The sequence below is a fragment of the Diplotaxodon limnothrissa genome, linkage group LG18 (assembly GCF_057381915.1).
Source record: "Diplotaxodon limnothrissa isolate DT_005_m linkage group LG18, D_limnothrissa_male_GT1.1, whole genome shotgun sequence".
Lineage (NCBI taxonomy): Eukaryota > Metazoa > Chordata > Actinopteri > Cichliformes > Cichlidae > Diplotaxodon > Diplotaxodon limnothrissa.
Genome location: NC_140613.1, coordinates 6,758,021 through 6,774,564, shown reverse-complemented (window position 1 = coordinate 6,774,564; position 16,544 = coordinate 6,758,021). Strand labels below are relative to the sequence as shown.

The 16,544-nt window shown below is 41.3% G+C and overlaps 1 protein-coding gene across 4 annotated transcripts in view; it reads right to left on the bottom strand.

Moving 5' to 3' along the window:
• The window catches only part of pard3ab (par-3 family cell polarity regulator alpha, b), a 250,718-nt gene that overhangs the window by 133,493 nt on the left and 100,681 nt on the right, over positions 1-16,544 (bottom strand). The window lies entirely within an intron of this gene.

The following is a 16,544-nucleotide window of genomic DNA, read 5'->3' as shown; positions in this document are numbered from 1 at the left end:
TTGGCAACACACACCCATGACTAAATGTCTGCAGGATGAAACCGCATACACAATTTTCCAGTTTCTCTTGCCAGCCAATGAAGTGGTTGACAGTCACTCACATTATCTATGCTTTACAGAAAAATGATGTTGTCAACAGGCTACACAGCATTTTCTGCCACTCCAGTTGGTCCATATGTCACACTGGGCACTCGTGCTCGGCCATGAGTTGGCCAACGTTCACGTCAGTTGAATGCAGTCCAAGAAGCGTATGGTTTCTCACAGACCTCAGAGATGTGCGGCTATGATCTAGCAGCAGGTTTTCAAGACAGACTTCAGAGATCAGGAATGCATAACCGGCGTGTCAACGTGTTGAAAATGTGTCAAGTTAGAGAACCGAACCTCCGTTATATCTTCAGGACCTAGTGTCATTTCCTAGTTGGTACAACAAACAGACAAGACCACGATCAACGCTGCTGGATTAGGCCATTTACGAGCCAATATTCCTCACCCATCTTGTTTCCTGCCTTTCTGTTTGCATGCTGACACAAAAACAGTGCCGTCCACCACCCAAAAAGTCTTAAATGCAAACCTGATGTGGCCAAGAGGAGCAGACCAGAGGAGGTTTTCCACAGCCATAAAAATACATGCCCTTTACAGCCGTACGCCATCAAAATTACATCGTCTTTGTTCTCTTCTTGTATTAACTGTGGACACTTTGTGCGTGTCAGTTTGGACAGGGAACTTGACATTCATGACACACACGCGTGCACAAACACACACAAGGTGCACCGAGAGGAGAAAAATGAGAAGCAGAGAAAGAAGGTCATTAAAATTTCAGGGCGACATTGGAGAGGAGAGAGGAGCGAGCGGCCGCGGCAGCAGAGGCGCAGGCCTCCCCGGCAACTGGCCTCATCAGTATGAAAATGAGCCTGCTGTTACCGTGGCTGCCGTACGGTTGCCATGACACTTTGGTTGCCTTGAGGACATGGAGCTACAGGGCAGCACACGAGTGTAAGCATGAGTGTGAAGAACTTTCGGCTGCTGTCTTTTAATTTAAGTCGTCTTCTGCCAGCCCGAAGTGCTGACTGTAACAGTGAAAACAGAAAAGTCAACAAACGTGACAAATGCAGTATACGCATTATTTACAAACAGACAAAAACCTGAATTGTCAAGGACTCTAGATAGTTAGAAAAGTTACAGGAATTTAGATATTAATTAAATGTCTTTTTATATTTACAGGGATACACACCTGGGACTCTGAGGACGTACATTTCTTTTATTTTACACCTTGTTTTGTTTTGGTCTATGCCATCCAGGGACCAGGTTAGGAATAAGCGTTCAAACACTAATGACTAATGCTGAAATCTAATGCGTCTCATACTTGGTGAAATCGTACAATTCTGGGACTCCACCCATTAAAACCACTGAGCACCTCTAATTGAAATTTAGCTCATTTCACCATGCCCACCTCTAAATTTCCCAGTGCACTCCCAGTCTTCCTGCTAATAAAGTGTGGCTGTGTGGAGCTTTAAACCAGACAACCTCTGTGCCAAACTGACCCAACTTCAATGTCAGGGCCAATCGCTGGCGATTTGACTAATACACTGAGACAAAACCACACTAGGAGCATAAGCATTGCTTTGCACTGAACTTTGCACCCTGAATTCTTCCAGGTTAGTCCATCAGCACCAAGATTTACTTTAACCTCATGAAAAACCTTTGGCCAAACCATCACATACAATTATTTCATCATGCAGTGGGAAACACTGATGAAAAACAGCATCTTTTACACCACATGAGCAAAACCACTGCTGACCACATTGCTTTTAGCAAGATTTGGTTTTGGTCACAGATTTGGCTACCTGTGACCGTTTTCTATTCTAAATTTGAAGAGATGCATAAAGCTTAAACGTTTTGATCCATAGACATTCAGCTTTCTGTTTCAGGATTTAGTTTTTCTTCATATCAGCTTTGGCACTCGACTTCCCTGCCACTTATAGCAGGGATCATCACACATCAGCTCCTTGTTTCAGCGTCGAAAGAGGCTTTTTCTAGCCCTCTAGCAACTGTTCAGAAAATCCCCTACCAAAAAAAGTACTGCTTTGCAAAAATTGTAATTGTAATTGTTGTTGAGCTAACTGCAGAACAAACGTTTCGCAAGAAATAAAAAAGGGCTTACTTCTAACATTATTTCTGAAAATCCCTGAATCCCCCCAAAACAAGGTATTGAAAACATCATCATTAGTGTAATAACACAAAGTATAAATAACGCGCTTTTTACATCGAAGCCATTAGCCAGCTAACCTCTCCATGCAACATTTATTTAGCATCCAAGTCAACTTTTTATTCATTCCACTGACTCTCTCTGGGTTTTTGTACAAGACATGATATATGCTACATACAGTGCAGAATAGCGCAGGACAGTCTTATGTCTCATCGCTGTTTTGCCCAATTTGTGTGTGAACAAGCTGTGCAACACAATGCAGTTTACACAACCACCACCAACATTAATACAATTGATTGGAATTGGAATCACTGATCTTCCATCACATATGCATCGATAAACAACAGCAAACATGTTAGACATGCTGACAATTTGTAATCCATCCATCCCCCTTACAGTAGTGCAGCACTTACAACTTAGACAACTGCATCATAAATGCAATAAAGTTTCAGTGCTATATTCTGCAACTTTTAGTGTGGCTGTATCTAATAATATTCAATATTCTCTGCATCATCAAATAAGAAATTTAGTTCAAAAATGGCTCAATGAAGAAGAACATTAAAGTGTTCTGCCTCAGTCTCCTGGATACAGAGTTGATAATATAAGCACTATGGGGAACACTATAAAGAAGCCAGCGTGGCTCTTAAAAGAGCTCTCTCTGATCGGTGGAGAGAAGCACCGAATTCCAAGTTTTTTACATGATCATAAAGAAGTTATGTAATAATAATAATATTTTAAAAGAGAACATTCTAATGTGTCATTTTGACATTGCAGAAAAACTCTTCTATAAAATGGTGCAAACCTATGATCTAATCCTCCACTGAATATTTGCCAAAACCATGCAGCCTTGTTCATGTGCGCATTAGAAAGAAAACACACAAAAACCAGAGCAAAAAACCCAGCAGGCAGAGAAACAATAGCACCTCAGAGCGCCTAGTCCTAATACTATTCAACACTCATCAGGAGATGAGGAAGTGAGGCAGGGGGACATCAGAGGGGGGAGAGGAGTCGCTATCTGGGGAAGACCAAATGAGATCCACATTCATCACAGCACACGCTGTTTTATTTCATTAGAGGAACAAAATGAGAGACATTTATAAAAGACAAAGTGTGCCGGGAAGAATGTATTAACAACATCATATTATTCATTCATGGCAACTCCCATGGGCTAATGTGCATAGATGGATTTGCCAGTTGTCGTCAAATAACATCAACACAATAGAAAGTTTACTAGTGAAACATGGATAACGCCATCTGCTGATGAACTTTCTGTGAAATGACTGAAAGCTTCAAAAGAGATGATGGGAAGAGACGTGCAATTAAAAAAAAAGGAAGTACTCGCTGTAAAGAAAAAAAACAAAAAATCGTTTTTCTCAGACAATTTTGGCGACAACTTGATTCGACCGGTTTAATGGAACAAATTTTTTTTTTACTTCGGCATCCTTTTCAGAAGTCCAGCTGGAGACACTCTGAGAGGCATCGCCACACTTTGCAAACCACACAATCAAGACGTCGCCCATTCCCGTTGCTGGGAGGGGGCCGAGCGAGCAAAGCAAAGGATAGAAGCATTAATAATTCAGGGTCGAGTTGGGGGGTTAATGGCTAGCAGGCAGACAGGCAGGTACGAGGGCCGGCGGCCGATGTGTTTTCCAGCCGAGTCATTGTTTGTTTCCTGGATGTGGAAAAGTAGAGGCAGGCAGGCAGTTTTCAGGCCCGGGGGCTCATTAAAGATTAATAGGAGAATCCATTGGGGTCTGTCCTTTCTATCTCTCAGACTAAATGAAGTGGTCTGCACCTGGTGTGTATGCATGGGAGGGAGACTGAGTGGAGTATTGCTGCACTTTAATGAAGTGTTGCCCACTCCCCTGTCCTGCCACTTTGACCATACTGTCACTTACGAACTGATGCGAATGCACACATAAACACACACGCAGACAGATAGAGGAGTGAGTGTTATTTGCAGAAACGAGTACAACTTTCTGAAGACGCTAACACAAATCTGCAGAGACCAAATGTAAACATTTTGACGTGGCAGAAATGTTAAATGTGACGGTGAAGCGTAAATGTTTAAAATCAGTAACAACCGTAGTTACAGTCATTTGTGGCATCGTACCTGGATCCTTTCATTTCTTTGAAACTCGCATTAAAATTTTAAAATCCCGATCCATTTAAATATGAATGATCGTGTCTCCGGAGTACGGAAAGTTTTTGATCATTAGGTTTGATGTTAAAGCTGCCCATCATAGTGACAACCTCTGAGAAAGACTTCACAGGAAGTGCTTTGAACTGGTGCAGCGGTGAGAAGCGTTGATTTGCTTTGTCAAGCTGACTGTTAGCAGTGCCAATTAAGTCAAGTCAAAGTTTTAAAAAAAGAAATAAAAGAATCATACAAAGTGGCGCCTCACATAAAAATCAATCTTTGCAAAATGCTGCATTTTTAAAATCAGTAAAAATAAACAGCCGGTTCAGGAATAATGAAATTGCCTTTATGATGGCCTTTAGCAAAGTATAAATAAAGCTTTATATGCACACAGGCAGGCTAATCAGGCATTCTGTTCTTGGCAATTTATTTTTTAGATTTTAAAAACAGAATAAGACTATATCAGGCTGCCTGTGTTCAGTTGCAACCGCTGGTCAACATCCATGACCTGTCAACTTAGGTGGTCTTATATGATTAGTGTTACATACTGGCTACTGTGCAGCAAATATGCAGTTTTAAACAGTAAAATTCAAAAGGGCACTCCTTAAAATCTCAAAAGCCAACGATAAAAATATAAATATATCACAAAATATCATCAAAATATAGCACCTTTTTATTTTCAGTTTCATTATGATACGAGGTCTAAATCTTTACTTTTAAAAACACTTACAAATGAATGGTGCTCATTAATATGTGATTGCCTCTGTTTTATTTCAAAATGTCATAGATACATGCAGTTATATTGCACAGTCCTATTACTTCGATGAACATTCCTTTTCAAGATAACCAATGCTACATTAAAACACAAGCACACAAACATTTATCTGTGTTAACTGGTATCTGTGTCCTCTCCAGCAGAACTCCATATGTTCCCAACCGGATGAAACACTGAACTAAAGACTATAAATTATCCTTAACCTTTAACCTCTAACCTGAAAGCCACCACACACCATCTGTGGCTGACAGACAGATGAAAGTTAAAGGTGGACTTCAAATAAAGCTCCAGACCATCTTTGCAGCATTCGGTCTTCTGTGAGCTCAACACAGCTGCTGTAAGCTTTTAAGCTCTTTTTCCCCTCATGGAAAAATCCTGTAACGTTGGAGATAATGATGTGATAGACTTTAAAACAGAGAACTGGTTTGTTAGCATTAGCACTTTGCCTAAAATAACTCAAGCAGAGCAACTCATACACAAGGCGAAAGTGCTTCAATAGAATGAGAATCTTTCCTTAAAGACAGACAATAACAACAACACCACAAAACCACTAATAGTTTCTGGGGCCGTGGCTGTGTGACCCTTTCAGGAGGAAATAAAAACAACAACAACAAAAAAACATCTACTCAATTTCTGGGTGAGTTAGACAACAAATACAGACAGCTTCAGATTTTCACCAGAACATTTACTGAAAGCACTCAAAAGGTTCATTAGAGGCCACCTGAATGAACTCACACATTTCATCACGTCAAGGGATGTAATGATCAAACATGGCTGCACATGACCTTCGATGTCTTATTCACATTCTGGCAGAGAGGAGGCAAACATCCAGCTGAGAGGATAAAAATAGCAAATAGTAAAAGAACACTAGCTCATCTCAAGTTCAGCTTTACTAGCTTTAAACATTTGATGCAGGATCAAATAAACTCGTGTCCCTGATAAGTTTGATATTGTGCTGCACACAGTCCAATCCATCCCGACACAGAGACGTATAATGAATGCTGATGCTTGTCTCCGTGCAAGACCACAATGCATCATTAAAAGCAAGCTTTCAATTACAGATCCCTGCACTAATTCAATTAGTCTCCTTTGAAGACACTTTGATAATGGGATCCAGACGGGCGGACGGCATCGTCAATAACTCGAGGATTTATTGAGCCAAGGGGACGTTATCGGAGTTTATATCATCCCGGCAGCCTGTCGCGGTGCTACACAAGGAGAGGAGAACGCTACGTGTTCACGTGAATTGTGTGGTTTTGCATGAAGGGCATATTGAAAAATATATAGAAGATTTCAAAAGATAACGTGCAATTTTGAATGTATTTCACTTTCAAGGACTTTACTTTATCTTTAGTGTATGCATCTTTGTGGTGTCACTTCTCTTAAATCCTGGCACAGAGAAGGATTTGAATATTTTTCTTGCTCTTAAATGAGTCCTAAACAATTTGCTGTAAGAGTTTCCCGTATTGTGACATGGCTGAACAGTTCCTCCAGTGTAAGGGGAGGAAATGTTCCCTTGTTCTAGTGAGTGGTGCTTGTTAAAAATGGAATAACAATATTTTATTGTGTTTCTGTATTGAATTACAATGAGTGTTAACTTAACTGGTCCTCCTCAACTTTTAAAAGCTTGTTTTGCCTGATCGTTTAAACATAATATGAACAAAGACGACCTTAACTTCAATCATTTGAGTTCCTTTGGTCTCAGCCCATTTCAGTTGCTTTGGGACCATTAAACCGGTTTATGGCGTCATGCTATCTGCCCATAGATTAATGTTGCCATTGGGAGGTCACCCAGTGGTTTTTGAAGTCCTGCTTTGAAGCCTCGGTTTAGTGTGTGCATCTTTTTTTGTTTTGTTTTTTTACAGCCTGGGTGGAGGGCAAAGTGCATCGATACACTGTATTGGTCTAACATACAGAAAACAGATACCAGCTCATTTCTGCTGAGCAGCATACAAATGAAATCCTGTATGTTCTATTTTTGGTGGACTTGCTCAGGCTTTTGTCAGATAATTGCATTAAATGTATCCTATAACACCAACACCACAAGCATGGCTGTTTGCCCAGTACAGTGATTCTAATTAGCCGAGCAGAAAGGTAGCCGCATGCGTTAGCATCCACCTGTCAGTTACAGCAACCATGACATATATAATGCAAACTTTCTATAGCCAGCGATGTTTTTGTATCAAACTGTAACATGTTTATTTTATTTCTGCTCTTGTGAGTCTACGTGGACCTTCTTGGTTTTGTAGCCTTAGTCAGGTTTACAGTGTTATCCAACACCATTAGGATGAACTAGACCACATATAGTAAACCAGGCCCCACATTAAAGTTCAGGGTTCAGCGTTAATAAGATGAAATCGGCTGCATTTCTTTGGTCACGTCTGTTATCTCTGGGTTCTGTGTCTGCAGCGCCAGGCTGGCATGGATCGTTTCCCCCGGCTCAGGATTATTTCGCAGTGACTCAGTCCCAGCCAGCTTTCCTTTGTTGCCAAACATCCCCATCAGTTTGATTGATCTGCGTAGTTCTCTCACCGGCTCCTGTGAAAGCGTTAACTTCTATTCAATAGCAACAACACGTCCATTCACCAGATGTGGGCACATTATCTTCAACCCATCCTTGCACTGCCACAGCTTTACGATGGTCCCATCTTCAAACTGTTGGGTTTCAGGCGTGGTTGGACTGGTGGCAGCCGTACTACAGATTCCAGCTCAAAACTAGGAGATGCAGAGACCGTTATTCCTCAAGAAAATTCCTTATGCAGGAAAATTCTGTGCCGGTTACAGTGCCATCACTCCCAATCCACAGTCACCTTCTTTGAAATCATCTCCCTCCCTCTTAATGCCTCTTTCTAAAGGCCTGCTGATACAGCGCACTTCCAAAACACTCTCTTGTGAAGGTCGTTTGCACAGTCTCTGATTGTGACCCTTATCAAAGAAGCTACTTTTCCTTCTTTCAATGCAAATATAATTCTTTCTTTGAATGTAGAGGTCATCCTCATCAACTCTCCATATCTGATGTCTCCCGATGAGCCCGATGAGGAGGAGTGTGTTTGACGGGCTAAATGATTTCTCAAGGCCAATCTGCAGAATAGTCACTCTTCTCATTTCTTCTCTATATTTGATGGTTTCAGGTAAAATTATCCTGTGTGTTTTCTTCTGATTTATACACGTCTCACAGGGCTGGATTGTAAGCCCTTTATTTAGACCGGTAAATAAAACATTAAAAAACTCATCCCCTCCTTGATCTTACTTGATCCTCCAGAAGAGTGTGTAAATGTTTATATTTTCCATTTTAATGTGTTCAGCTTTCCTGATGGTAGGATATTTTTCTTCTTTCTCCTGGAAGGAAATCTTCCCTTCTTTTTTTATAATGTATTTTTTTCGATGTCCTCCCTCTGCTGCGCTCTTGTAACCTCGAGATAGTCATAACATTTTTATAACTTTGCAGACTTTTAACTTTAACTCTTTTGAACAAAAGTATTGTGTTAACTCTTTAGGTTATTCCATTACTGCCAGTCCCTAACAGCTCTAGGTCCCCATGGTTCTGGTGAAAGGCCTTTGCAGAACAGTGGAGACTATGGTGACTGTGATTTTCTAGGTAAATGTACAAAATCACATTCCAGAAAAGTTTAGGTGTCTTTGAAGGCCAAAAAAAATGCTGACAGTAACGGCACGTCCTTTCCTCGGCCCCGTCTCCACACATACAGCACTGTTTCTGCGACACTCATGTACCTCATGGAACTACAGGAGGCAGCAGTAATATCGGCGCGCACAAAATGAGACTTCCAGCACTTCCTAAATTACCGCAGAGCCGCTGTAGCAATCCACTTAATTCAACTGCAATTTCTCCGATCCAATTCAATCAAAGTGGCTGGGGTTGGTGGAGGGGTATCAGCGCACCAAAATATGCAATGCAATTTACTCAAACATAATAGACAATGGAGGCCTCATCAGGAATCAAAGCAATTTCAAAACTCACATTTTAGAAGAGATGTCCCCTAAGAGCTCAGTCAGTCTCGTTTGAAGTAAATTTGGGGCGATCGTGGCTCAAGAGTTGGGAGTTCGTCTTGTAAACGGAAGGTTGCTGGTTCGAGCCCCGGCTTGGACAGTCTCTCGGTTGTTGTGTCCTTGGGCAAGACACTTCACCCGTTGCCTACTGGTGGTGGTCAGAGGGCCCGGTGGCGCCAGTGTCCGGCAGCCTCGCCTCTGTCAGTGCACCCCAGGGTGGCTGTGGCTACAATGTAGCTTGCCATCACCAGTGTGTGAATGTGTGTGTGAATGGGTGGATGACTGGATATGTAAAGCGCTTTGGGGTCCTTAGGGACTAGTAAGGCGCTATATAAATACAGGCCATTTACCATTTACCATTTAAATTTGTGGGTTGTGTTAAAAACGCTCGTATTGTGAGTCTGACTGAAGACGCGGAGGAGGGCAAAGGGGAGGGTTTCCCTTTTAAGCCAACTTTATTCCTTTCCCAAAGTTATCAGATGTAGTCTACAAGAAAAATAAGTGAATACAAAGGTTACAGAGAGGTGTATCAGTATTCCTCCAGAGAGTGAAGGGGAGATGAAGCGAGTGATGGGACAGAGAAATGAAAAACTACAGAATAAAAGGAACAGTAGATTGAGGGAGTGACTCAAAGGATGACAGAGAGGCAGATAGCGAGACAGACAAAAACGCATTACACGAGGGACAGAGAGCCACGACAAACCTCGTTCAAAGGATGACAAATGACACTTTGAAAACTCCCAGCTATAAATCTGAGGGGATTCTGAGATCTTCTGACATTTTACAATTTCACACTTTTGGCTCTCAAAACAAAAAAGAAGCTGAAAGTTTGAGGTTCTCCGGATGTGTCAATCATTCAAACGGAGTATTTAGAAATACTAAAGGAGAGTCGCACGAGTGAGCTGGAAATACCACCAGGGGGTTAACTATCTAATGTTTGTTGTGGGGGTTATACCTGCCATTGTCACTCCTGAACACATCCTGAATGGTGACGCGACATCCACTGATATGAGCCACACAGAGTGGAGGTGCGAGAAACAGGAGGAAGAGCGAATGTGTTCGACTTTAAACCATATGCATCCCATATGGAGAGTCGAAATATGTGGCAACTGGAACAGATCAAGCCTACACACGTTGCACTTACTTGCATATATAAACTTTGAAGTGCAATTCATTCCATGTAGAGAGCAAATAAAGGGGATGGGGTGCATATGCGTATGTTGCAAAAACGTGCTGCATAAAAGTAACGAGGCACGGTGCCATTGCTGAAGTTTTTGCTGTTGCGCGTGTCAGCTTCTAAAGGTTTTAACTCAGGAAGCTAATCAACATGAATGCTCAAAATAATGAGCAGCGCAAGCATGTTCAGTTGGACAGAAAAAACACAGACTGAGTCTGCTGAGGAGGGCTGCGTAATTCTTTTAAACTGACCTCCCGGGCTGATTAAGCTGCTGATTGATCTTTTAAAAGTCACGAAAGAACTGTCAACTTCAAACATACCATGATTCTTTGCATAAACAGTACATACCAGCTGATTACACTGAAGCTTTCTGAGCAAGCTCTGCACTAATGCAGCATGTTCAAATCTCTGCAAGTAAGTTCAATTTCAGACAAATATCCTGACAGAGGAAGGAAGTGGCGAACACGTTTGAAGCAATATTTACTTCCTGGACATTCTAATGGTGTTAGCGCAACGAAGCGTCTTTTATGTTGGTAGTTTTCTAAAATTATTCACCTGGAGACAGAACACAGCTGGAGTGGCGAGGGTATGGGGAATGATTTAGAGCATGAAGAGTAGATATCATTTATAACAAAATAATCAGATAATGAACCCAAGTACTTCCTGATGTTACAACGTCAACCTTTTAGCTGCCACAGTAACAAAAACCCAAACAGCGTTTTCTTTATAGAAATTTACGTCAAACTTGAAGAAGTTTTTATTCATTTGTGTGCTTTCATCAGAGGTCTTAGAGCTACCGCAGGTCTAATCTTCGTGGTGTATTCGCCATATGCCCTTACAACAGAGGTGAGCAGCATGGGCCGTGGCCAGTCACACAGCTTGTTATGTGATGCACCATTTACCAAGATGACACTCCCGATAGAGCCGCTGCAATAGAGCAAAATAACAGGTAAAGCTGACCAAACTACCCCTCTGAGAGGAAGGGAGCTATAGATAATAGTGACAAGAAACACACACACACACACAGCGGTAGAGATGTCAGATTGAAAGCCATTATTCTGACTGACTCAAACTGTAATGGCTGCAGCTGAGAAGAGCGTGTCTATATAAACAAGTCAAGGGGAAAAACAAAACTTCTCTCTATCGTCTCCCTCTGGCTTTTTCCTTCCTGCAGCAATGCGTTCGGTACCTTCAGCAGAACTTCTGTAACTCTCACAGCACCGTTGATGAGTCAAAAACTTTAGCTGAGCTATGACTGAATATAGTGCATATATAAGAGTGTTTATTCTTACTATTAAAATTCAGGGAACTGTAATTTAAATTAAGCCCCAATTTCAAAATTTGATAATTTATTTTTACATTTTAGAAAAATCCACCTAGGGCTTACAGCATGTCACACATTTGACATTTTTTGGTCTTGTCAACTGATGATTTGCATTTATTATAAAGTTTTCTGCATGTTCTGGACCCTTTCTGGACAGAAATCAAAACTAAGCTAATTAACAAATTGAAATTCTCGTGTTTTGCAAATGAGGGCAAAATGAATTAATTTGTAGTGAACTGGCAAATCACTCTGGAGACTAAAGCCCAGGGATGAAAAAAAGTTTCATCTATATTCACTATTACAGTTTTATTCAGATGGTTAGAAAAATGCACTTTGAACCTGCTTGCAGGTTTTGAGATCAGCTGTTTTGGATGTGTACTCGTCGTCCTTCATTTCAGGACAATCTGCTCGACTCTTCGGTGGGCAGGTTTCATTTCCAGAGCACAACAGACGTCAATAATCAGCTCCGTCCCTCTTTTGTCAGATCTCTGATTCTCCTCTGATAACAGCTGGCACCTGCTGTTGTCATCCTTCTCATCTGTCTTTGATCGTTTTATAGACCGCCGATAAACTCTGTTGCTCACGGAGCCCGTAGAGCGCTGCAGATGTACAAAACTGAGATCCTTATCTTGGATTTCAGTCTCTGCTGTATGTGTTTCTAACCCTTCCTGAACATCAACAGGCAACAGGTGGATTAAGTTTTGAGAAAGAGCTACCATCTGTCCAACCAGCGCAGGTCTCTTTTAGGTGTAATTACTTCTTGGTAGCAGGTGAGCAACATGGAATTACATGCTCGCGTGTGTGCCTGCAATGTCCTGACAGCAGCTTGCAGCCTAAGATGGAGCTCCCTTTGGGAAAACTGTGTACCCACAAGAGGGGGAGAGCTGTCTTTCATCTCTCCTCCGTCTCTCTGTTCTGGCTCTCTCCCTGCGTCCCTCCCGGCTGGAAAAGATCTGGGCTCCCACAGCTCTCTGTCATATTAAAACCAAAAGATCAAAGGTGATGAGGAGTGGAGGACCAAAGAACAGACAGAAAGAAAAGAGAAATGAGAGGAGTCAAAACAAAGGGACTGATGTGAGGACGGGATATAAAGAGCAAAGAGAAGAGGAGGATCAATAGAGAGAGATGAGGAGCGGGATCTGTGAGAACGGAAAGATGAAGTGAAATGGAAAGTTTTTTGGAGTTACGATGTGTCGCTCTAAAAAAAGCTGACGCTAATTCTACTCAACTAAACGTCTTCCTGATTGAAGCAGAGGAAGAAAAAAAGAGGAGGGGGGTGTTTAAGCAAAGAATTTGTTCAATCAACAGCAGCGGAAGCACATGTCAAATAAACAATGATGAATATGTGAGATTGGATTTCACACGTGGAGACGTTTGTAAATGAAGGACGGAGACATGCAAGTCAAACACGGGCGGTTATTCCAGGTGGCTTTGAGGCTGTAAGCGTGATGTCCTTGTCCTTCAGTCATGTGTGAAAGAAACTGTTACTGTAACCTTCTTATTATTACAACAGCAACATCACTCCTCCTCAGAGGCCTTTAGAAATACAGGAAAAAGAATAAAATGAAGCCATCTCTCTGTGTATGAATATAATTAATAAAAACAACTCCTCCCACGGAACATGAAACAACTACTACACAAAATTAACAACCACACTGCTTAAACAAGCTAGCAATAGCTGGTCACAACCAGCAGACCGTCATTTCAAGGTCACTTTGATCATGTTTGGCTAAGTACATAAACATCTGAGACTTCATTCTCACAGTTCAAGTCTGTTTAAAGTTGAAACATGAGCTGCAGAAAGGCCAGCTTTGGCTCTATGGGAACAATACAGAATTAAAAGAAATTTCTGTAAGCACATGTGAGCTGGCAATGGGACTGATAGCATTATTCTGCTTTTAACCTCATGATCATTGAGATGGATGATAAATAACTGCCAGTATGTTAACACTGCAAGCTCATGGAGATATTCCATATACTTCCTGGATCGTATTTCAACTTCTCACAGTGTAAGAAGAGCCTCCTGTTAGACATAGCCAGTCTTGTCACAATACCAGATTACTAGATATAAATGAATTTAATCTTTTGTTCACAAGTATGTGAAAGAAAGAGGAGGTGGTATGACAATTAGGTAGATATGTCCTTAGATAGTAAACATGCCATATTACTCTGTCATTAGTTACAATTGCATAACTGGCAATATGTCAGTTACTTGACACATGCCTCTTTGTTCTTATCTTTAGCTCTTAAAAATCAAACCTTTTCCTCTGTGTGCGTTTTGTTTTATATTTGTATTATTTGACTGTAAGATTCCCCCCAGATATGCACCCAGACCTGGTGACTGTGTGAAAAAGGCAAATAAAAGATTTCATCTTCATCTTATCTAGCAAAAATTAAGCCAGAATGAAGGTGCAGTGTGCGAAAAACAAAGTACACTCAATGATTTACAACTTGTAGAAGTCCCTTTAGCAGTAATAGCTTAAAGTAAGCATTTTCTGTGCTCTTTTCATATTATTAGATGAATTTTGGCTCTTTCCACAACCTTGCTTTAGTTTATTGAGATTTGTCTGCACAGCTCTGTTATGGTCCTGCCTCAACATTTCAATCAGGTTGAGGTCTGGATTTTGACTGGACCATTCACTTTATTCTTTTTCCCACCAGCCATTCCTGCTGTAGATCTGCTGATGTGCTTGGGATCCTTGTCCTGTTGCATGACACACTCTGTCAGACAGATTGAGTCTTTGGCATACAGAAGTGGTCACGGTCAACTCAATGACTGCAAGCCTCCCAAGTCCTCTGGCTGCAAAGCAAGCCAAAATCATTGCCCCTCCACCATTTAGCCTGACAGTTTAATGTGTGGCCGTTTGTGCTGACGTTTTCTATGCTAACTGAGGCCTGTAGAGTCTGAGATATAGTTCTTGGGTTTTTTCAGGATTTTTTGCAGGTTCTCTGAACAATGCACGGTCTGACCTTGGTGACTTGGTGAATTTGGTGGGGCATCCACTCCTGGGAAGCAGTCTCAAATGTTTTGCTCTTGCGAATAATCTCTCACACTTTAGAATGACGCACTTCAAATAGTTCTGAAATGTTCTTACAACCCTTCCCAGATTGATGGACAGCAACAATTGCTTCTTTATGATCATCGCTGATGTCACTGTGTTAACACTTGAAGGCTCCAGTCCAGCAAACTGTCAAGAGTCCTGCTTTTCTAGGTGCGCTCACACTTGCTGATGATGAATTAATTAAACAGATCTGATTAGCGGCACCTGGCTGCTACTTACCACCTTAATTCCTATGGAAGCAGGAAGGGTAAACTCAGCTTTTTTCCACATTCTGCATTTTGGCTTAATTATTGTTAAATAACTAACAACATGGTGTAATAATTCACCTGAGGTTGTATTTACATCATCTTTAAGACCTGCAGAGGACCAGATTATTATTTCCATTATGTCCTAATACATAAAATGTCACAGCTGAAAGAGGGTGCACTTTCTTTTTCACATAACTGTATCCGTATACTATTCCTAGTACTCTTTACAAGTGTTAATGAAGCCATTTAGTTCTAGAAAAGCATAGTTTTATCTGTGCTGTGGAGATTTTTTTTTCTAAATTAGCACTACTATAAGTAAAAAGGAAAAATGTATAAATGACAGTATGCTGTGGTAGGTGTATGTCATGTCTGACGAGTGGACATCAAAGCTAATGAGCACAAATGTTAAGATGAGAAAGAAAGGAAAACTGATTGAATGAAAAGAAGACTGTAATTACCTACAGTGTGCATGGAGATGAAAGAGTGGCACAAAAAAAGACATGAGTGTTATGATGTATGAGACAGAATAACAAAGTTCAAATTAAAATAATAACATTGGAAGAGTGAGAAGAAAAAAAGATTAGAGGCTCATTATAACAAGGTGACAGCAGATTAACACTGTTCACACATCTGCAAACACACACCTACAGCATTTATCGATACACTCATTTACACCACACCAACATATTGTACAAAAACAGAAGGAAACACCTTCAATCTAAGCTCCACAGCAGCACCTACTGGTCGCTTGCACAGAATCTGTTTGCACTGATCGTACTGCTTTCACCCATCACTTTCATCTGTCTTATTAACGCACAGACACACACACACAGACTCTATAGTATGCACCCACAAATCTCCTGAACCATCACACAGAAAATGATATGTACACCAGACAGCTGCACAAATGAAAAAAACAAAAAACAACAAAATAAAAGAAAATCATATACACAGAGACACAGACATGCCACAAAACTTGAACATGCAGGTTTCAGTGCACATACGAACACAGTCTCACACAGTCTGAGGTGATTTATGACTGTGCGGCTCAGGTTTGCATGATTTATCCTGCTAAAGCTGCACTGTGCACCTGAGGGACTCAACCCTCCACTACACACAATGCATGGAGGCTTGTTAACAGCAAAGCAGCAGAGGAATGTGCGTTTGTGTGCGTGCTTACACATTTTTGTTTTTGTGCACACTTCGAGTGTAATTTGCTTTTATTGTGTAGGTGTGCACACGGCCTTGATCACTCTGGCTAAGGAGTGCCTTGAATCCATAATATAAGTATAAGGTACTTCTGTGTTTTAATGAAATCTTCGTGTACGTTTATCATGTGGACGGATCATAACATTGTGCTAGTATCTGCAAGCTTGCAATGTAGCATGTTACTCGTGTGTAGCAAAGCTCACAGTGCAGATATGCAAAAGCACTGACATTCCTGCACAGGTCTGTAGGTGTGTGAGCAGATCCACCGTCAGAATGTCTGTAACAACAACATCCCCAGTGAGCCGTGTGAAGCCTCCATCCCACCATGAAAGATAACCTGGTCCCCCAGCAGTCTAATGGCTGAGGACACGCAGCAGCAAAACAAGCTTCTGTGA